At 43.2% G+C, this 21,713-nt stretch overlaps 1 protein-coding gene, 1 long non-coding RNA gene and 1 gene segment (V, D, J or C); 1 reads left to right on the top strand and 2 right to left on the bottom strand.

Annotated features, from left to right (window-relative positions):
• Positions 1-3,276: 3,276 nt before the first annotated feature.
• The window catches only part of LOC311599722 (cationic trypsin-3), a 34,715-nt gene continuing 16,278 nt past the window's right edge, over positions 3,277-21,713 (top strand). The window contains exon 1 of the mRNA XM_084785718.1: positions 3,277-3,584. The gene's annotated coding sequence lies outside the window, so the exon portion shown is untranslated. The remainder of the gene's footprint in view (positions 3,585-21,713) is intronic.
• Positions 7,228-7,686, bottom strand: LOC311599617. Its single transcript, XR_014779971.1, has 2 exons — positions 7,566-7,686; positions 7,228-7,455 (listed from the first exon to the last, which is right to left on the bottom strand). It is a non-coding gene; the product is annotated as an uncharacterized lncRNA (long non-coding RNA).
• LOC311599659 (T cell receptor beta variable 4-1-like) lies at positions 16,671-17,946 on the bottom strand. The segment is given in 3 exons: positions 17,837-17,946; positions 17,210-17,562; positions 16,671-17,113 (listed from the first exon to the last, which is right to left on the bottom strand).

The raw sequence follows: 21,713 nt of genomic DNA on the forward strand, positions 1-21,713 counted from the left end.
GATGGGGTTGGGACAGATGCTGGGACTTACTGCTGGACTCTGGGAAGAGCGATGAGAGTGGTATGGAAGAATGGGAGGATGGAAGGACCCAGAGGGCTCAGGAGTCCTCAAGGAGACCATCAAGGCTGGTGTACCTGGATAGGGGGCCGCTGCACAAACTGATGCACCAACCAAGGACAATGCATGCAGAGAACCTAGTCTCCCTGTTCAGGTATAGCCAATGGACAGCTCATTCTCCATGGTTGTGGGGCAGTGGGTACTGCCTCTGACATGACCTCAGGTGCCCCTGATGTGATCACTTCCCCTTGGTGGGGAAGCACAGCGGGCACACAGAGGAAGGGTAAGCAGGTTATTCGGATGGGACCTGATAGGCTGTGGTCATAAGGTAGGGAAGGAGGTCCCCTTCTGTCAGAGGGAGGGTGGGAATGGGAAGATACAAGCGAGGGACTAACAGTCAGGATGTAATCTGAATAAATTGTAATAAATTTATTTTTATTAATAACAAGATAAAGCTAGAGTTTTCTTCCCAGAGAAAGAAAAGTAATAATTGTTCTCACCAAAGGGCAGAGACAAAGAATCATGAAAGTCAGTAGTATATGAAGACGGAGGAGTTCTGAGGCAGGCGGTGTCGCATGATGGAGCAGACCTGGGACAAGGACTCGTGGCTCCCTGGGCACTGCTAGCTCATACGCATGACTGCCATTTCTGCACACTGCATTATCGTCCCATGCTATGGATAAACATGCCAGCACAATGGCGCATGGATTGCTAGTTAGAGATGACAGATACCATGTAGGAGTAGAAAGAAGCGGCAGATAGAATGGCAGATTAAAATGTCCCCACTTCCCTTGGTGGCTGACTCACACCTATCGGCTTGATGATCACACAAAGGCTGTCGACTGAGACAGGTAGTGAGCCTGAGCGCTAAGGTCTTTTAAGTCAGAAATTATCCATGTATGCTGTAGAGAAACTTGTACTCAGTGGCAAGATCAAGGCAAGTCTAGGGCCTCTTTTTATTATGAATCAGGGGCTAGAGAGATGGCCCAGCGGTCAAGAGCACTGACTGTTCTTCCAGAGGTCATGAGTTCAATTCCCAGCAACCATATAGTGGCTCACAACCACCTATAATGTGATCTGATGCCCTCCTTAGGCCTGCAGGTGCACATGCAGGCAGAACTCTGTATACATAATAATAAATCAATAAATCTTTACTATGAATCTGAAGAAAACCCAAAAGCTCAAGGACTGAGATACACAGAGTCAATGTTACAAGGTGTGACCTTTGTTCAAGAGCACTCAGAGGCAGCATCTTCCTCACTCTCAATAGGCCCTGTTTTAGATGATAAATTATATACTTAGCCTAAGAATCTGAACGCTTATGTTGCTTCCAAACTTGGCGTCTATCCTAGTCACCCAGCAATCCTTTCTAGAGAGACTGGTAACTTCACAGCATGAAGGACAGTTGCCTAAACAAGGTCAGACTGCATTTTTTTAAAAAAAAAATTTATTTAATTCTAATTTACTCATGTTACATCCTGATTGTAGTCCCCTTCCTGGTCTCCTCTCGGTCTTATCCTCCCTTCCTTCTTCCTCCTTCCCCTGTCCCATGGTCCTCAGAAAGTTGAGCCCTCCATACCCACCATCTGACCCCAGCCCAGCAAGTCTCATCTGGACTGCCTGCATCCTCTTCCTCTGTAGCTTGGCAAGGCCCCACCAGGGGAAAGCGATCAACAAGAAAGCACCAGAGTCCATGTCAGAGACAGCCCCTCCTCCCCATATTATGGTCCCCACAAGGAGACTGTGCTGCCTATCGACTACATCTGAGCAGGGATTTATATGTATGTCCCTGTGACTGGTGCTTGTGTAAACCGTGGCCTCTGGAATGTCAACCACACTTGCTGTTCCTGGGTTGTTGTATGACACTGTTCCTGGCATCACGTGAAGGAACACCCAATCACCCCAGAGAAAGAAACAATGGCAGAGCATAGTGCAGATAGCACCAAAGTCCAACTTGGTGAAGCAATGAGTTCTATTGGGGTTACCTACATGAACACAGGGAAGGGGTAACCTGCATGAGTATGGGTGAGCGGTTGCTTACAGGAGCAGAAGTGAATCAAAGGCAGCCTCATCATTAAAAGCCCAGCCCAGCTCACAAAACCTAGAAACCTGGAGCTCATTGCACAGCTTGCAGGCAGCTCAACAGGCATGGACAGCCATGGTTCAAACAGCCTCCCTGTCCCAAGAGTAGGCTCCTGCTCTGAACCAACCTTCCTAGTTAATCTTTAGACTACAGTGCTTAGACTTACCTCCTTTCTGGAAAATTCTCACTTGACTATTTTCAGTATTCTCATGAAAAGCCCTCATGTCCTCTCTGGAAAGCCCTTCTCCACTCCTGCTCAAAGTAGGTGCTTAGGTTCCTACTGTCAGTGGTCAATACTGTGGCTACAGTCACACCACTGTCATGGCCATAGCTACATTCTAATGGTGCTTATGAACATTTCCCAAACATCACGACCACACGCACCTCCATTTCTCTTTCCTCTCTGGTAACTGGAGTTACTTTCTTTCTTCCACTGGAAGCACCTTTACCACCTGTCTGACCTTTTTAGGTCATGAAGGGCAGATGGCATTCTGGGAAGAAGTGAGAATATTCAGCTTTTACAGGAACAAAAACATCTTTGTAGGTCTGTGCCATCTTGTCTGATTTATTTCTTTTCACTCTGCTTTTAGCTGCTCTGAAACCTTAGTTCTGATCTAATTGTCTCTACTCCGCAGATTCAGCTTTTTCAGCCAGGAGAATCCACTGTATCTGTGTGCCAGTATCTTAGGCACAGACCTACAAAGAAAGTAATCCAATATCAGAACTAAAGAACTACTGAAGACATCATATATAATATATAATATATACTTATATATGAATATATGTATATAATTTCCAATACATTTCATAAAGACTATGGTCTCCTATTGTCCTTCCATCTGGCTCTAGACCTGACCTGGGATCCCATTTTAGAAGTTCAGTCTCTGATTCCTCAAGACTTAGTGGTCCTGGATCTGGAGCAACAGTACCAGAGAAGAGTCTTTGAAGGCCCAGGACCTATAGTATGTGGACCAGGATGCCCCTCTCAGAAAAATGTCTCGCTTCCTAGCTTTGTACTGAAGCTAACTATGTAGCAAGAGATTTTTGTAAACTATTATTTCAAATGGTTAATGTTTTAGCAGGCTTATTTTCATCACTTAAAAACCAATACCCACAAGTTATTATCTTTTCATCAGTTGACAGCAGAGCCATGCACAAGTGCAGGAAGCATCACCTCTAAATATGGGCATAGAATATAGAGGTGTTGTATGAGTTGAATTAGAGCGTAGTGTTATACTTTGCAACATCTGTCTTGGGTCCTGCACGAAATGTTCAATGGAGCCCTCAGTTGCCCCACAGTTTCCTGCATTTGCAGGTTTGTGTACAGAGAGCTGATGAGTCTGCCGGGCTGTGTCTTGGCTGCTGGCACAGAGGTATACAGCTGAGTCTTCAGGCTCCAGGGCAGACATGTGAAGAAGTAACTGGGAGCTCTTCGGGCATTCAGGTAAGAAACGACTGGGCACAGTGTCATTTTGAATCATTTGTTGAAGATTGTACATAAACATGAGCTCTGGAGGCTTCTTGTCCCTCTGTTTATACCAGTACATAGCATTATGGCCCAGATGTTGCTCACATTTCAAAGACTTCTTTTTTTCTCTTCCCGTGACCTGATATCTTGGCGTCTGGGTAATTTTAGAGTTTATGAGTGCTGTGAGGAGAAAATAAAACCAAGTTCAGACACAGCTCAGGAAAAAAGATGGAGGCTGCTGAAAAAAGAAAATTGGAGCTAGGAGCAGGTTGAATCCAAGACTCACCTGTCTCCAGTAGACACAGGAAAACATAGAGGAGAACCACGCAGCTCATGGTGGAACCAGGTCCCTGCTAGGCGTTGAATAGCTCAGGTACTGTGGATGAGAGCTGGCTTTATTTTTCATGGCCCTGATTGGTGGTTTTGTCTGTGATGTCACTATCTTTTTTGGCTTCTCCAGCCACAAGAGATGTTTCATTTTCTCCTTTGACAGTCAACTGAATTTACTGGGCTGGAGGGGAGAAGAATAAATCTTGTAAAATGCCAAGCCAGCGTTTTAGCCCCCAGGGACACTTCTAGAAGTTGTTCCTGTGCTTGTAGCTACACTCTAGTTGTGCAGACCATCCTCACCACCATCACCCAGGGCCCTCTCTAACACAGCCTATTTCCCCTTCAAGCAATCTCCTTCCTCCCTTTCTCAGTTTCAAGGGATAGTACCCCCAAAATGCTGCTTTGGTTTATGCCTAAGACTGATGTACGGGGAAGCCTGTGTACGTGTTTAAGGGGTGGAGCCTCTCTAGGCTTAGAGGAAAGACAGTGCACATAAGATGTTGAGAGCGACATCATTTGAAGTTAGACCAAGGGAAATCAATTAGAAACTGATGTCGGTGTTTGTGAGCTATGTACAACTGAAACTCCTGATAAGGAGTCTGAAGGGTGAGACGCTCTCCTTTCCCATCCTCCAATCCTCCCATCCACCTTCCTCATGCCCAGCTTCAGGCATATCACTAGACCACAGCTCCACCTTGTGGCCAAAGTGGCTCATTTACATGCCATAAGTCTCACTCACTATGTAGAATTTGTCATTGTCAGTATTCTTACCTAGAAAGGAGTCAAATGGGCATTAACTATGTAGCTCAAACGGACCTTGTAGGCTAAATTTGTTGGTCATCAGTGACCAAAAACTAGGAGCAAAACAACACAAAACAAAACAAAACACCATGTTCACCCACAGATTAGCATGCTCACCCACAGAGTAGCAGGATAATTAAGTATGTTCATAGATAACAACTATACAATAAAATTCTGAAGTATTTAAGGAAGTCATTTTGCACTGTAGGGTTTAAATCATTTCATGTGTGTAATATGACATTCCTCATCTATAGAACCAGAGAAGCTGAGGTGGATTAACCCCAGCTCTGCCCATTTCTGAAACCATCTTCATCATGACTTCCCATGGCCCACCATAGTCATCCCAATTTCCTAAAAAAAAATGTGTATGCATTTGATCACTTCGTTACTGGACATTATCTTTATTAAAATGTATTTTATGAAAGTGTTGGATTTTTGTTTTTGTCTAGGAAATGTAAAGGTATAAATAAACAGCTAGAATTTGGGCCACACAGAAGTGCAAAAAAAGCCTTAAGAATCTGAATAAAGAAATCTTCTGGGGGAGAATCGTATTCAATTTGTGGATGCAGAGGATGGGCTACCTGAAAGGAGAGTAGAGAATATTCTAGAAGGCTGGAGAACTGAGAAGAGTTTTCAGCAGAAATGTAGGGAAGGGGATCTTTGGCATTCAGACCCCATTAGGGAGACTTTGGTAATACACTTTGATTTCTACAAAAAGTTTGTGAATTGACAATAACAGCTATATGCTAGGACTACCTAACAGATAGCAATGCTGAACATGACACTTCAACGTGCTGCATTCCAACACTAGGATCAAACAGCACTTCTCCAGGAAAGCAGCTGACTCAGAGCACCCACGCTGTGTAACGAACAACAGTGCACACTCACTGCTTTATGACGTGCCTTTCTGGATGTTTATGTCTTTTCCTGGTGACTCTCACCCACGTAGCCCATACCACTGTTGTATTGTACCAAAATGCACATTAGATCATGTGTTGAAGGGGACCCTGCAGGCAGGAAAGTAAGCTGCACAGGGCTGAGAATTAAAAACTTGATTCATATGGACTTTGCCAACCTGGATCAAACTTCAGGGAGTCTGATGCCAGATGGTTTATTCTCGATAAATATAGATATGTTATAATCCTGAAAAAAAAATTCCAGGTTGTAATACAACCACCAGTGCATGGGAAACATGATTACATTGAAACTCAACTCAAGGTACAAGTCATTTCTTCCAAGAAGATGGGTTCTAGAAGCAGGCTACCTGCATTAACGTAAGAGCCAGAGGGAGGATCTGGCCTGGTCTCTGTCAAAGAGATAGCATATGGGGTATTAGCCACCTTTGGTCCTGGTTGTGGGAGCTTGGGGAAGCCTCTAACTCTACAGATAATGTAAGGGTCATTTAGACCATTAGGTATCTCTGGTCCTGGTTGGGGAGTCTTGGGGGAGCCCCTGGCTGCCTAATTACCATCAAGGTCACTTAGATTACTAGCCACTTCCAGTCTTGGTTGTTGATACCATCTGGCCCAACAGATTATACAGATCACCAGACTGTTGATGATCTCCAGTTCCAAGCTTTCTGGCTGGAAGAACAGGTTTTGTGTCCACTCCTCTTGAGAGGATAATCATGTGTGCTTAACATTCCTGGTTGCTGTGGAGATCTGAGGGTGCAAGGATCTTTTGTGCTGTGCTCCCAACAGTATTCTGTCACTTTGGTTGGCCCGGCAGTTAACTACTGGGTGGAAATTTATAGCTAAAGACCTTTCTGTTTCTCAACCTATCCTCCAGCACTTACTGATGCTTTTTTTTTTTTTTTTTTTTTTTTGAGAACGTTAAAAGATGGCAGAATAGGGAGAAAAACTGCATTGCTTGATGAGAAAGGGTTCTAACTGCGCAAGCCTGACTCAAATGACTTCTTCCCCACTCCTTTTTAATGTATCTGTGGCCATAAACATCCTTGCTTCTCCAGATGATGCTTTCTTAAAACAAAAACTCAGTGAAAATCTGAATTGGCGATGGAGTCTTAGCATCAGTTACTTTGCCCTGTCCTTTAGAATTGTGCTTTTTGAATAGTTGTAGAAATCATCCACCCTCAATCCTAATGTTACAGGCAGCATGTGCACAGTCTTCTCTCAGTTCAGATCTCCAAGGTCTGTTGTTGTTGTGAGAGCCTAGGTACTTAGGTGACTGTGCTGTGAACTACCATTTCTGGATAGTCTGAAGAAATCTGTGAGAGTCATCTGTGCATAAAACACAGATTCACCTCGTAAATTATCCCAGGAGGCTGGAGTGTGGACTAAAAGGTCATTGGGGGTTCCAAAAGCACCCATGGGGCCTCAGGTGTGGGTTAACACTTGGCCTCCGCTGCTTCCTGGCTGGCTGAGTTTGTGCACAGGGAAACAGTAACTCTGCACAACTGTGTCTTAACTGCTGGCACAGAAATACACAGCAGAGTCATCCCGCTCTATAGACTTCATGTGAAGATTCAAATGAGCTTTATCCGAAGAGTGGGGTGAGAAGCGACTCGGGACCGTTTCATTTAAAAAGAGTTGCTGATTATTGTAGCTAAACATAATCTTCAGCAATTGTGTAGAGTCTTGCTTGTACCAGCTCATAACATCATGGCCCAGATTTTGTTCACACTTGAGAGACACTTCACTTCCAACCTGTGTGACAAGAGATTTTGGAGTCTGGAAAACAGCTGTCTCCAAAGGGCCTGTGAAAAAAAAAATAATCAGAATTTAAAAAAAAAAAAAATCAGAAGTAGGTCTCCCCAAAGGACTGAAACAGGATCATACCCCCTTGCCTAGGAACTCAACTACTCACCTACTCTCAAGAGGCAGAAGGCTACACAGCTTAGGAGCCTGAAGCTCATGGTTGAGTCAAGGCAGGCCAGATCATTCCCTACCCCAAGATTCTACTACAGCTGTGAAGCCAAGTGGTAGGCTTCCCTGTAGCTGACATGTGATTTGCCTGCCTACCACAAGAGCCAGAAAGGCACTTGATTCACAAATACACATACTGGGGGGTGGGGTGGGGGGGGTGGAGTGGGCTGGACTGAGGAGGGAGGGAGAGAAAAAGGGACAGAGACAAAGACAGAGACAGTAATAGACCAAGTGAGACAGAGATGGAGACAGAGAGGCAGAGTAAAACAAGGGAGAGAGAGAGAGAGAGAGAGAGAGAGAGGGAACAGACAAGCTTTGGTAGTAGCTTGTACCCCAGGTGTAAACCCAGGTGGTGCCTGTGTGTCTTACTGAACACAGAATGAACATAAGGATATATCAGTGAAGGAAATAAGTAACTACCCACCTTCCTGGAAGAGCAAATGTGACTTTCTTCTTTCAGACATTAAATACCAACATAGTGCAAAGCAAGAAGAGAATAATCTCGCTCTTAGGATATTAACACTCTAAAAGGAGTGAAAAGAATCTAGCACAGGTGTGGGGTCTTAGCTCCTATAGTCCCAGCACTCAGAAGGCTGGGACAGGAAGAGTGCTAAGTTCAAGGCCAACCTGGGCCATAAAGTGAGTACTAAGCCAGCCAGAGTTAAAGAGCAAGGCGCTATCTCACAAAAAAAAGTTTAGAAAATATATAGGTTGCCCGTGGACCAAGGATATGAGATTCATGTTATATGGGAGTCAAGAATTCATTTTTAAGCACTTGATACATTATCCTATTTTCTTATCTGCCAAACAGTGGATTAAAGCCAATAACTTTTCATTTCTGTGAGCGTTTGTTAGTGCCCTTAGCACACAGGCCTCCACCACATCACAAAGCTTACATGTGAAGTGTTTCAAAGGAGGCAGTCAGAAAGAAAAAGAGAGAGAAGGAAGGAGAAAGGGGAAAAAAGAAATGACAGTTGAGGGGAGAAAGGTAAAGAGGGAGGGAAAGTTTGGTGGAGAAACAGGTGGAGATAGAAGAGGAAACTAGGAAGGCATGGGTGGAATGCGCACTGTAAGGGGCAGCTCACAATGGCAGTCATGACCATGCAGGGAAGTGAGAATTTGTGAAGTTGATTCAAAGTAATTGTCCATCCTACTGTTTTCTGCCAATAGCCTTGACATAATCAGGTGACCAAGAAACAACGGTACTTGTAATTACTGTTTGATATTTTTAAAAGAGTTTAAAAACGATGTTGTGATTTTTCAATAATTGCCTGAAGGATGGGAGGAAACAAATACAATAGAGTTTCCCTCTTGATAGGTCTAGCCTGATAGGGGAAGGGGAGGCCCGAACAGAAAGAACCTGGAGCTGATTCTTCCATCCCCGGGCACAGGCCAGACTTCAGCAAGCAAAGTAAAGGGGGTTGAAAACGAAGCAAGTTTAGCTCGGCTGTCACATAAAACCAGAAGTGTACACGAGCAGTGGCGATGAGGCAGAAGGCTGGAGGAGAACCAGAGCAAACAGGAAGTGGCCTGAATGGCAGCCAGATCTTCCTGTTGTCACTGATCCTGAATTTGGCTGTCTTTAAGCTCCTTACAGTTGGCCTTGCTGCAGAGTGTGTGTCTCGGTGGGAAAAGCATATGTGTTCATCTGTTATATATATATATATGTGTGTGTGTGTGTGTGTGTGTGTGTGTGTGTGTGTGTGTGTGTGTGTGTATTCACACCACTTTAGACCAAAACTTCCATTGTTGCTTTTGCATTGAGTGCCTTCCATTAGAAGAAATTCCCTGAGAAATCTGGGGACACTGCTGGGTGCTCTGACAGAGAAAGGCACACAGCCAGTCCTTGTCACCGTGGTTAGTGTGGCACAGGAGCCCACGGAGATTTCACTGTCACAGATATTCTATCTCTCTGTGCTCAGGCGGTTTCCTCAAGTATCCCAAGGAACAAGGAACAAGGCAGCCTTTCTGTTCTGTTCAAAAGCAGAGCCAGAGTAGATTCTGGCTCTGACCCAGAAGAGAATAATCAACATTCTCACAGGAAGAAAAACATAAGAGTCAACATATATATTAACTCATGAGATCCTGTGCATGCATATTTATCTACCAGTCTTCCAAGTAAAAATCCAGACCAAATCAAATGGGATATTGCATTTCAGGACATTTGCCATTTACCTTTACACATTATCAGTTTAGTTTTTTCCCCTATTTAAGACCTGAATTCTCACCTATCCTCTTAAAATACATTAATAATTAATATCTATTATTCTATGGATCACTAAGCATTTAACCTAGTTTTTGAATGATTTAAAATACTTGTATAATATGATATATAGGTCTTTTGTTAGCTTTAAAAATATCTATATTTTACCTTATCTTCATTATTGGAAAAAAAAAGTTGTAGCTATTTTAATGTGAGTGCTGGTGAGAAAAATCCAAAAGTTCCCAAATTTCCATGCCCTAAATTATAGATCTTCAATATTAAAGTTTAATTTTGATTTTAGGGTTTTTTTTTTATGTTCATAATTCTCAGCAGATTTAAAAAGCAGCTCATGGCACAGAAAGAGGGTTAGATTTCAGCTTAGGAAATTGAATTACTATCTCCAATATATTTCTTTATTTCATTCTAAGATGGGCTATAAAATTAACCTTTACAGAAAAGTGGATCATTTTCCAGTTGATTTGGCTTGACTCTCGCTTGGTGCCATATGGTGGAATATACATGGCAGCATGGCTAGATATCCTCGAATTTCCTTCTGCTGCCTAGCAACTACCCACAGAAAATGTAATTTTATTACATTCTTGGATTTCCAGGAAACAAGGGGAATTCCAAATGCTTTAAAGCTGAGATAGAGCCTTGAGTAAAAACACACTGTCCAGGGCCTGTGTTCCGGGTGACAGACAATGCCACCTGCTTTTCTACCTCTGCCTATGGTGATAGCATCAAACACTGGGGCGTTGATGCAGACCTACTAGTAGATAGATAAAGAAATTGAGAGTAGAGTCCAAACCGGACTCTGTTCCTGCTCTTTTGGTACTGTTGCTGCTACTTTAATAGAATATAAGCCCAGAAAAGGTGTTTTCTATTACTATGTGAATGTTCACGCTCCATGATCCCAGCAGATAAACAGCCCCAAGGCATTGATACTTTAATTCCCTGATGGTGTGGCGTGAGGGAAACGGAAATGAGGTCATTGGCCTCTTTTGGCCCGAGTAGTCGATTTTAGTCTCTCTCTCTCTCTCTCTCTCTCTCTCTCTCTCTCTCTCTCTCTCTCTCTCTCTCTCTCTCTCTCTCTCTCTCTCTCTCTCTCTCTCTCTCTCTCTCTCCCTGGTCTGCAGCATTCATGGCTAACGCCATGCAAGACCAGGCTGTACTGGTCTAAGCTGAGGCATAAGCTGAGCTTCATATATTACATTCAGGCATCTATTCTCCACCGGGACCTGCCTGTGGATTCCTAGCCCTTGTACCCCAAACTCTACTTCCACACAAGATCGCATACCAGAAGTCAGCCAGGCTGTTTACAGGAACTTCAGTGCAGAGAGTGTTTAGCCCTTCACCTGGCAGCACTGGCTCACAGCCTCTGCACACCACGGTTTCCCATCCTATAAATAAGTCAGTTTCTCTTAACCCTCTCTCAGTGAATTCTCTCAGGCTTTCCTGAGAAGTCTGAACCACGGTGTCACAGCGCCTCCTTGTGGCCAGTGGGGTAAAAAGCATTCTAACCTTGGTTCCTATGTGCAGTCTCAAGGTTGAGGTTTTACAACAGAATGAAAGTCAGTGTAACCTTCCCAGCAGGAATGAAGGCACTCTAAAAAAGACACTATAGATCTCACTTTGGTTATCCGGCGATTTAAAGAATGAACTTCAAGACGCTAACCAACTCCTGGGAATCACACTGGACCGACCGATGGGAAACTCTTCTCCCAGAAGGACTTTGAAGTTGTCAGTCTACTTCTTAGGAGGATGGAGATGAAACGATGATGGACGGGACCATCCCTTAACTGATAGGTTCTTTCTTACACATGCATACCTTTGGCTCTCTATTTCAAACTAAAACTGCACTGCTCATCAGAAACCTAAAGATGGACTCAGGGAGTCACTGGGTCTTTCTGACCCTCTTCCCAGTGTGAGCACATTGAATGACTCCCTCCCCCTTTTCCACTATCCACTATTCAAATACAAAATACAAAAGACAACAAGGCACACAAACAAGACAAAAGTGTTACAGGATTTAGCCTTTCTGCTGTGTACTAGGGCAGGTGGGTGGGCAGAGGTCCTAGAGGCAGGGATACATTTTGGAGCAGAATCATCATTGGTCCAAGGGCTGGGCTCTCCCATCCCAGACTGATTTCTCAATAGGCACCATCTGAGGAAGTGGTGTCCAGTGAACAGGCAAGAATGCAGGAATAGGGCCATGCAGGGGCTAAGGCCACTAGGAAGAAAAGGGCCTCCTAGGGTGCTGCTAGAAGACGGGTGCTATTGTCGTTAGGCGCTCAAGGCTTCAGAAGCCCCATTCACAGGAAAAGAGAAAGAGCCTTTGTCCACAGAGGACACAAGCCTGAGCCAAGCTGTGCTCCCTCACAGCCTGAGACCACAGAAGTAGCACGTGGTCTGAGGCCCAGGCAAGGGGTTAGCTAAGAGAGCCACAGGGACTCTCAAGAAGTTTCCAAACCCAGAAGTGCTTAACCCAGCAGCAGAGACTAAAATGTAACTATTGGCTAATTGTCCTCTTGGTGTTCAGGATTTGAGGGAAAATATCAGACTCACAGATTCTGCAAAGGATGTTGAGTTCTCAAGCAGACAGTGTGTGCTCCACAGTTTTGGGTGGGGAGACTTTTGTGTGAGCATGTATTGATGCCCTGAAATCCTGACAGGTTTCAACCCTTATGCAACACATAGGGAACTGTCTTTCAAATGTTCTGAACCAGAGGAAGCAAGGACAACAAAAGCTAAGTAACGTGTATCAATATTCCTTAGGACTCTAACATGTAAGCATTCCCTAGTGTGGAAAACAAGGGGTGATATCATCCATCCTCCAGGCCACTAAAGCCACATATTTTCACAAGAGTTTATATGCTGGACCTTACAGTAGCATTACTAGAACAAGTAATAGGCTTAACTCCATCTTTTCTTAAGGGTGTTCCCACTCCAAATACAAACATGCTCAAACATCCCTGGCTTTCAGAGTTGGATTGGAATATTACTATGTTCACTCCAAAGTCCAGCTAAAACAGTTTATTACAATAGAAATTATTCATGTTTTGAGCTGTTTGTGTGCAAAGGCAGTGAGGACACAAAATACCAAAAATTCAAGGAAAATAGAACCCTTCCATGTATTTTCTCTTAATGCCATTTGACAGTTTAGCATAATCTACTATCTACGTAATCAAAACAAAAAAGACTGAGAGAGCAAGGTACTTTGAAAAGCAACCAGTAGCTGTTGGATATGTACAATGGCATTTGAGTTCAGTTGCTCTGATCAGAAGGACTGTGGGAAAGCCCTAGGCCTGAGGCTTGCAGATGCAGACAGGAGATTTCTGACAACAAGCACAAGGGATCTTTGAAGAGAATTTAGAGCTAGACTGTGATGACACTGCCACGGCACCACAGATTGTTTGAATTTCATATCAATAAAGTGGCTATATATTCAAACATTATTTAAAACTTAAACCACTGTCCATTGAAGACCAGCACTTAACAGTGATCCTAGGAGCTTTACAAAGCCCAGCTTCAATTTAACTCAATCGTTAGCGTAATGAGGATGACCTGCCACTCCTACAACTTCTTAGCAGATGCAATCTCAGGCCTTTCAAGAGGAAGATGAACTCATTTCAGAGCCTCAAATTGTCTCTAATTTTGCATGTAATCCAGCAATCACATGAGTTACTTGGTCTACCAGGAAACAAGATAACATCACAAACCAAGGCAACAGACCAAAAAAAAAAAAATGTGGCTCAAACATAGTACAGTTAATAAACACTGGTTTATAAATAGCAAATGTTTTAAAACATAAATATAATGGAGATTTCAGCAGACAACTTGAAACTGTAATCATGATCTAAATAGAAATTCTGAATTGAGTTACACTGATTGCCTCATATATACATTCAACATATTTTTTTTTTACAAAGAGAATTGACAAACCTTAAAAGAATAGGTAAGCTAGAGAGCTAAGGTGTGACTACCCAGACCAAATCAAAGAAACAACAAAAAAGAGAAAATTACAAACAAAAGTCTGTTAATTGGATCATTGGTATCAGCAAGTGACTGATCATCAGTCTAAGACCTTCTAATGAGTCAGACTAATGGGAGCCCTGTGATGAATCTGTCCCATGCTGTTGGACTCCACCGGCATAAGTGTCATCCAGGCCACTACTATAATTCAAGCCAACCACAGCATTCCTTGGGGAATATAACACCCATACCTAACCACCATTCCTACAGAGCGAGTCAGTGTCTGCATCAAATTGCTCATCATAGATGTGGCTGGTACCATTTACACTTTTTATCAACTCCAGATTTTCAGGACTTCAAGGTAGTGCTTAGCTGCAACACCTGCAAACACAGTAGATTCGTGGCAATAAACTTCAGAGCTGATGCTATCAGGTGGTACCCCGGAGCATAGCTGATGATCCACCAATTCTAGATTTCCTTTAGCCTTGCTCTGCTTTTCTGTGGGCTGTTCCTTGTTGACCGAGATGGTCCCCAATCTCCTTATGGCAGTGTTCTTCAACCTTCCTAATCCTGAGACCTTTGTTACAGTTCCTCATGCTGTGGTGACCTCTAACCATATGATTATTTTTGTTGCTACTTCATAACTGTAAGTTTGCTAATTGTGAATCATAATATAAATATCTATGCTTTCGGTGGTCTTAGGCAACCTTTGTAAAAGGTCCTAAGCTCTCTAAAGGGGTCACGACCCACAGATTGAGAACCACTGCGTTATGACTTTGATCCCTTAGGTACATCTATTTTTTTCATACTGTGATTGATTCACTCAACAAATTGTCACCCATCACCAAGATAAAAATTACAGAAACTTGATTTAATTTGCTCAAATCCAGATCAACCTTTCCTTGTTCCCAATAGAGAACAGCAAATTTATGACCACATGGTATCTATTTTTAGATAACATCTATTAATATAAACTCCATTTTTCATCCTAACCCTCTTGATTCCAAGTGAAATGAACCAAAACCAAACATAGTTTCAGATCAGAATCAGTGGAATGCTTATTGTGTCTTGTGGTTGCAGCATCAATTTATTTTTCCTCCTTCTCATAAATCAAGATTTCTTGTCTAACAGATCTGATTAATGGAGAGGCAAAACCTACAGTTGTGGCCCCTGATTCACCAGGAGTGATGATCAAGGGAACAGTGACCCTACTTCTATTTTATGTTTTAAAATGCTTTATCTAAACAACTATTAGTAAGAGAAACAAAAATTTCCAATGCAATTAAAATAGAGGGAAAGAATATATGAATCGCTTAGTTATCTGGTGAAAGAATATTTCCTCATTTATTTATCAGTCACACTCAATGGCCTCTGGACACCCCTGTATGAAATAGTGTATCTTGGCCATTTGATTTCAGATATTTATCTGTTTAAAAACAACTTCAATTTAAAAAAAATATAGCCAAACAGACTTCATTCTCCTTGGGAAGATAAGGTGCTAAGAAAGAGGCAGACACATGAGGGTTTGTGTACAGGAAGAAGGTGTGTCTGCAAGGCTGTGGATAAGCTGCTGGCACAGAAGTACACGGCTGAGTCCTCCAGCTTTGTGCGTTGTACCTTCAGCGTGAAATAGGAACCCTCTGGCCTGGCAACTGAAAACTGATCCGTGAATAGCTGAGACTTCTCCATGATTTTACCATTGTAAAAAGAAACCACGAACTCCATTTGCTGCCCTAAGATCTGTTTATACCAATAGAAGTATAGGTGATTAGAAATAGGGTCACAACTAAGGGTCACCATCTGCCCCATAACTGTCACTTGATGACTTGAGATCTGTATGACTTCGGGTCCTGTGTGTCCTGTGGAAAGACAAAGAAGATTAATGGAAGGCTTTAAAATTGTCACAGTATGCAATGAAAGTTGACTAGAATCCCTAAGCATCAACCTTCTTTCAGGAGGCTAAGAATCATCCAACACAGGAGCCAGATGCCCATGGCAGGGTCACAGCAGGAAAGTAGCTTTTCCTAGCTTGAATGACTGGGCATCAAAGACAGAGGAGGGGCATGCTAAGCTTCTATGGTCTCATAGGCAAGGTCTGACAGAGTTATTGGTGAGTTGCAGACTGCCCTCTATGGGGGGAAAGAAGCAAAACCTAGCATCATGCGTATAGCAGACACACCAGTATTCAGAATTCTGTTCTGCCTATGAGAGCTGATGGTGTGCACAGGACAAAGGGCCATTACGAGGAGAAATCAGAGGGAAGGCAGAGTTCAGCAAAGGAGGCCCCAAGAATCAAGTCTTTCTATGAAATGCCAGATGGTTTTCCTCTTTGTTACTGTGGGGAGCAGCAATTCAGAGGCAACAAACTCTACAACCAACTACAAAGAGTGCAAAGACCAGCATGAAGAGCAAAGAGATGTGAGGAAAGGCTCAAGCATGGAAGAGCTAAAAAAAAAAAAACACCAAGGAAAGAGAAGCAGGAGTTGAGGACCTAACCATAAGCAAGGTCTTTACCATAAATCGTGGTAAAAAAAAAAAAAATCAACTGAGGAGCAATTATCCTGGGATACAGGAACTCTAAGAGCCACTTGGGGAGGGCATGGAGATCATGGAAGAGGTGTGAGCATTCTTGGAGCTAGAAGGAGAACTGAAGGGAAATGGCTCCTCTTCTTGAAAAAAGAAGTCATATGAGGGTACATATTGGAACCCGATTGTCGAGGACAGTTACTTGGTTCATAAAAGATTTCTCAGGGCTGTAAACCCTTTCCAACAACTTAAACTTGAGCTTGTCTGGCCCCACAGTCAACTGTAGACCCTGTCACTCATGTCTAAGACTGCTTCTGTTTGAACACACAGCATCCTGATGTCTAACTAACAGGTGGTGTTGTGGTCTGAGGTTCCTACTTGAGTCTTGTGGGCTGCTGAGTTCCATGGCTCAGGTGGACCTGTAACACCAGCAGCTTCCTGGGTAGACTGAGGAGGTTTGTGTACAGGATGACAAGAACTCTGCCGGGCTGTGTCTTGGCTACTAGCACAGAAGTACGTGGCTGAGTCATCAGGCTTCATGGCTGTGATCTGAAGGTCTAAGTAGGATTTCTCTAGATTGTGAGGTTGGAAGCGACTTGGCACAGTCTGGTTTTCAGTGAGTTTTTGATAGCTGTAAGAAAACATGAGCTCTGGGGCGTTCTTAGCACTTTGTCTGTACCAATACATAGCGTTGTGTCCCTTGTGCTGTTTACATCCAAGGGTCCTTTCACTGTCTGTGACTGTCACCAGATGTCTTGGTGTCTGGATAATTCTAGGGTCCACTGGGCCTGTGGGAATAAGAAAACAAGTTTAATCCTCAAGAGAACTATAAAAAGATGTTCTATGGGAAATTCAGAAGTGTACGGAGCAATAGTAGGACTCACCTGCCACCAGGAGACAAAGGGCCAGGCAACTGAAGAGCCCGGAACCCATGGCGGTGTCACACAGGATGGGATCTTTGTCTCCCTCTTTGGGTCCTGGCTGTCTGGGTGCCTCCTGCTGACCCTTTGGGTTTGCTTGGGTGCTCCCCGTTCCTGGATGTAACTTCAGCTTACATTTCCTCTTTGCCCTTTATGCTTGTCAGGGCTGAGCATGTATACATAGGCTCCCAGAGACACATACCATGTCCAGTCACCTCCCGAGGCTCCAAAGACAGTTTCTTGCACTGGCAAATGGCACTCTCTTTCCTCTTTCTTCTTTGTAGTGCTCCTCCTCCTCTGACATACAGATTCACTTCCTTTGAACAGACACACTGCCTTTTGTCTCTCATGGACCCAGATCAGGCACACCCAGGCTTTCTCTCCTTCATCCTAAGAAAGGCAGCCTCATTGCTCATCAGAGTCTTTTCTGACTCCAGCTGTACATCATTTCAAGACACAGTAATTTAATGATAAGAAGCACCTCGGATGAGTGTTGAGAGAGGAGGAAGGAAAGGAATAATCTGTAACACACACACACACACACACACACACACACACACACACACACACCCCTCACAAGGAACACCTCACCTCCTAGATGACTGGCCCTGCAGATGGAAAAGAGACACAGAACCAGGGGCCTTTGAGAACAATTCCTAGGCAACAGGTTTGGGAAGCCCTGTTATCTTTGAGCTCCATCCACACCTTGTCTCAAGCAAAACAAGAAGCAAAGCTCTACAAAGCTGTATTTCCTGCCCAACCGCCTTCCCACCTTCCCTTCCCACCCACCCCCATCAGCCTCGTGAGTTTCAGTGAAGTCACAGCTACCCCTAGAGGATAAACAAACACATTGCATTCCTCTGAGACCACTTCTTCAAGCTATCCACCTTTTGAGCTACACAGAAAGGTCAACCAAGGGTTGTTGAAGGTAGGATGATCCATAGACTAAGAAGGCATGTGAAGCCCCAAGCAAAGATGTACATCCTACAAGCATCAATACTGGCAAAACTCCCAAAATTAGTCAAAAAGTATCTACTGAGCAGACTCACACTTGTCAGGCTGATACACTAAGAATAGAAGGGTAAAACAGGCTGAGATAGGCTATCTTAAATTTTTTTTTTAAATCACCAGCGAATGATGTTCTTCCTCTTGAATGCTGGGGGTAGGGTTGCCATGCACACTTTGGGAAGATTTAAATGTAATTGCTCTTAGGCATCTAAATAATTTCATCTTCTCATTTCCCTTGAAAGTGGCATGCAGGTAAAATCTAAAATAAAATTTTTTGCAATCCTCTGCCAAACATTCAGACTATTAGATTAACCTTCTGCCAAGACGTCCAACTCATTTGTAGCAGGAACTCCAGTGTTCTCCAATTCTATCTCAATGTTTTATGAGGTCCAGGTGGTTAACTGTGCTTCTTAGTGATTGAGTAGATGAATGTGATGATAAATAATAAAAGATAAAATGTAAAGATGCCTCTGAATATGTTAAAGAGTGTTTCCAATGTGGCATCATTGGCACTGGCTTATTTATAGTGGCAGTTTGGCATACATTGAAACTGCAGTCTCAAGATGTAATACTGGAATGTAAATGACTAAAATAATTTACATGACCCACGTGGAACACTAGTACTTTACAGGTGGTCATAGAACAGTAGCTTTTCAGTTTGTGTCAAGCATTTGTTAGAGTAACTGTGAGAATGGGAGGGGGACACATCCTTCCTTTCTTCTTCCTTCCTTTTGTGTGTAACCGTGGCTGTCCTGGAACTCAGTCTGTAGATCAGGCTGGCCTCGAACTCACCGAGATCCACCCGTTTCCGTCTCCCAACTGTTGTGGTCAAAGATCTCCCTTCTTGTCACAATCCCTTTATTCTTTGCAGACTCCATTGCTTTATGACACAAAATGTTTCCCACGTTTTCTCTCCCTTAGTCCCTCTTACTTATCTGAAGAGAACTGTCTCTTTTTTTTTCTCTTGAGTGGGGCTATTTAGGAAATAGAATGTAACCTCTAGACATGTGTTCTCAGGGCACCGGGGTAACTGAAGTGGGGAGCATGAACAGTAGATAGACAACAGCCACATGCGCATGTATGTCTAATTGTCTCTACTGATAGTGAGAAGCTGTGGTTTACTAATATTTCCAGCACATTCTAGTTCTGGCATTCTCCCGTTCCATGTCTACAGCTTTTTTAGGCAGTGCTGAGAAACTTCGCATCTGTTGTTACTTTGTGGTCACCCGTCTGCATACAGCCAGTTGACTCTTCTAGAGGTCTTCCTCTTTCACCTGCTAACATCCGTCCTACCCTGTTCATGTTCTGACCCCTCAAGCCTGGAGAGCCGTATGCAGAAGGCCTCCTGATTTTGGCCCAGTTTCTTACAAATCACACAAGGCCTGTGTTGTCCATATGATTTTTGCTATCTGCTGGGGTTTCAACAGCCTGAACGAGGCTGTTTCATGTGCCCCAATTTTACTTTAACACCAGATTCAACTAGGGATATCTTCTTCACTTTATACTAGTGGTTCTCAGCCTGTGAGTTGTGCCTTCTTTGGGGGTCAAATGGCCCTTTCACAGGATTTCCTAAGACCACTGGAAAACACAGATGTTTACATTAATATTCATAACAGTAGCAACATTACAGTTATAAAGTAGCAAAAAAAATAATTTTGATTAGAGATCACAACATGAGGACCTGTATTAAAAGGCTGCATTGCTGGGAAAACTACCTTATATGGTCTCCATCTTCTTTCACACAGACACAAATAAATGCATTCTTTAGTCCCCTGACAAAATTATTTTTTCGATAACAGTGTGTTTATTATGTAACTCAAAGCACCATTAGTGGGATGGGAGGCTTTGCCTGACTCCACATGCTGCAGAGAGATCTTCCAAGTGTGAGGTTGGTAGTGGCAACCACTGGACCATATACTTGCACCACTTGGGCCCCCTGAGCCCTTTGTATTTCTCTGTTCCTTTTTTATTCACTCAGTTCTTCAGGAAGCATTGTTGATTATTTGATCCTGAAAGCCCTAGAATCTTGCCCTCCGTATTGACCATTTTGTGCTTTTTAAAATACTTCATCATCTGCCTTTGATCTTCATCACATCATAGCCTTTCCATAGCCACCTCCTTTTCTGTCGCTCCTGGCACCACCTCATCCTCACGTACCAGTATTTGCAAATCACCTTAAACAACCATAGGCGTGACAAATGGATAGATGAAAGCCCACAGGGCTTCAACACTGCACAAGGAACTACAGGCATCTCAGGAATGCTGACAGTAGGAGAAACAGTCTTCCCAATAGTGCAAACCAATCGGTTATCCAATACCAAACGGTCAACCCTGAAAACATACACAAGTAACATTGTTCAGACAAAGCCAGCTATATTTAAGAATATATAGGTACATATACAAATACACATACTACATGAACGTAAGAACAATGAATGATAAAAGAGGCCATGAATTTCAAAGAGAACAAGGAGGAATGTATGGGAGGGCTTGGAGGGAGGAAAGGGAAGGGAGAAATGATGTAAACATATTATCTCTAAAACAAAGAAAATAGAAAAAAAAGGGAAAAAAAGAAAAGTATGTTCCACTTGCTGACAACAGCAACTGTTCCTAATCACATACCGAAGCCTACCATTTCCTCCTCACCACACTGGGGAGGTGTGAATATTCCCAGGTGTGAACATATTCTAATCATCACCCACTCCTCATGCTCAGACTCCTGGCCTCAGAACCACAGTTGTTTCATCATTAGAGGGTCTGACCTGAACTCTGTGCCCCAAAGACATGTCCCTGCTCTGTTCTGATCACCCAACGTACTGACTCTGTTCACGGTCATTGGTTGTAAGGAACACTAGGTGGACATAGGGCAAACTAAAAATCAATGTTTCTTTAAAAATATAGGCTGCACATTTTTGTTACATCATGTGTGAATTTTGTAGGTGGACAACCAGGACTGATGTGAAGCAACTTTTAAAAATACACAGCAAGGTATACAGACAGTTTCAAGCAATAAGGCATAAATTTCTGTCTTCAGAGTTGGGAGGATATTTAGGAAAGAAAGATATAAAGAATATAATTTGTAGAAGAGAAGTTTATGCCAAAACGTGTGGTCTAGTCAGTCTTGTACCCTACACCAACTTCTCTCTGTTTAGGGGCAGAAGCAGAGATTTCCAAGAGGCCTCACTCTCTGTAGCACAAGGTTAGGCTAAAACGCACTACATATTCCAAACTAACCTCAAATTCAAAGCATCCTCCTGCCTCAGCCTCCCAATTGTTGGAATTACAAGCATGAGCCATTATACCTAGCTTTTTTTCTCTAAACAAATTCTATTCCCTAAGTACTATTTCTACTACCTACAAAGACCCAAACCCAAAGCTCACTTGCTCTGGTTGACATGCTGCTTTCCAGCATCCTGAAGCCAGTTTTAAGGCATTTTTAAGATTTCTAGTTACTACATAA

This window comes from Acomys minous (assembly GCF_964271855.1).
Source record: "Acomys minous genome assembly, chromosome: 6".
Taxonomy (NCBI): Eukaryota; Metazoa; Chordata; class Mammalia; order Rodentia; family Muridae; genus Acomys; species Acomys minous.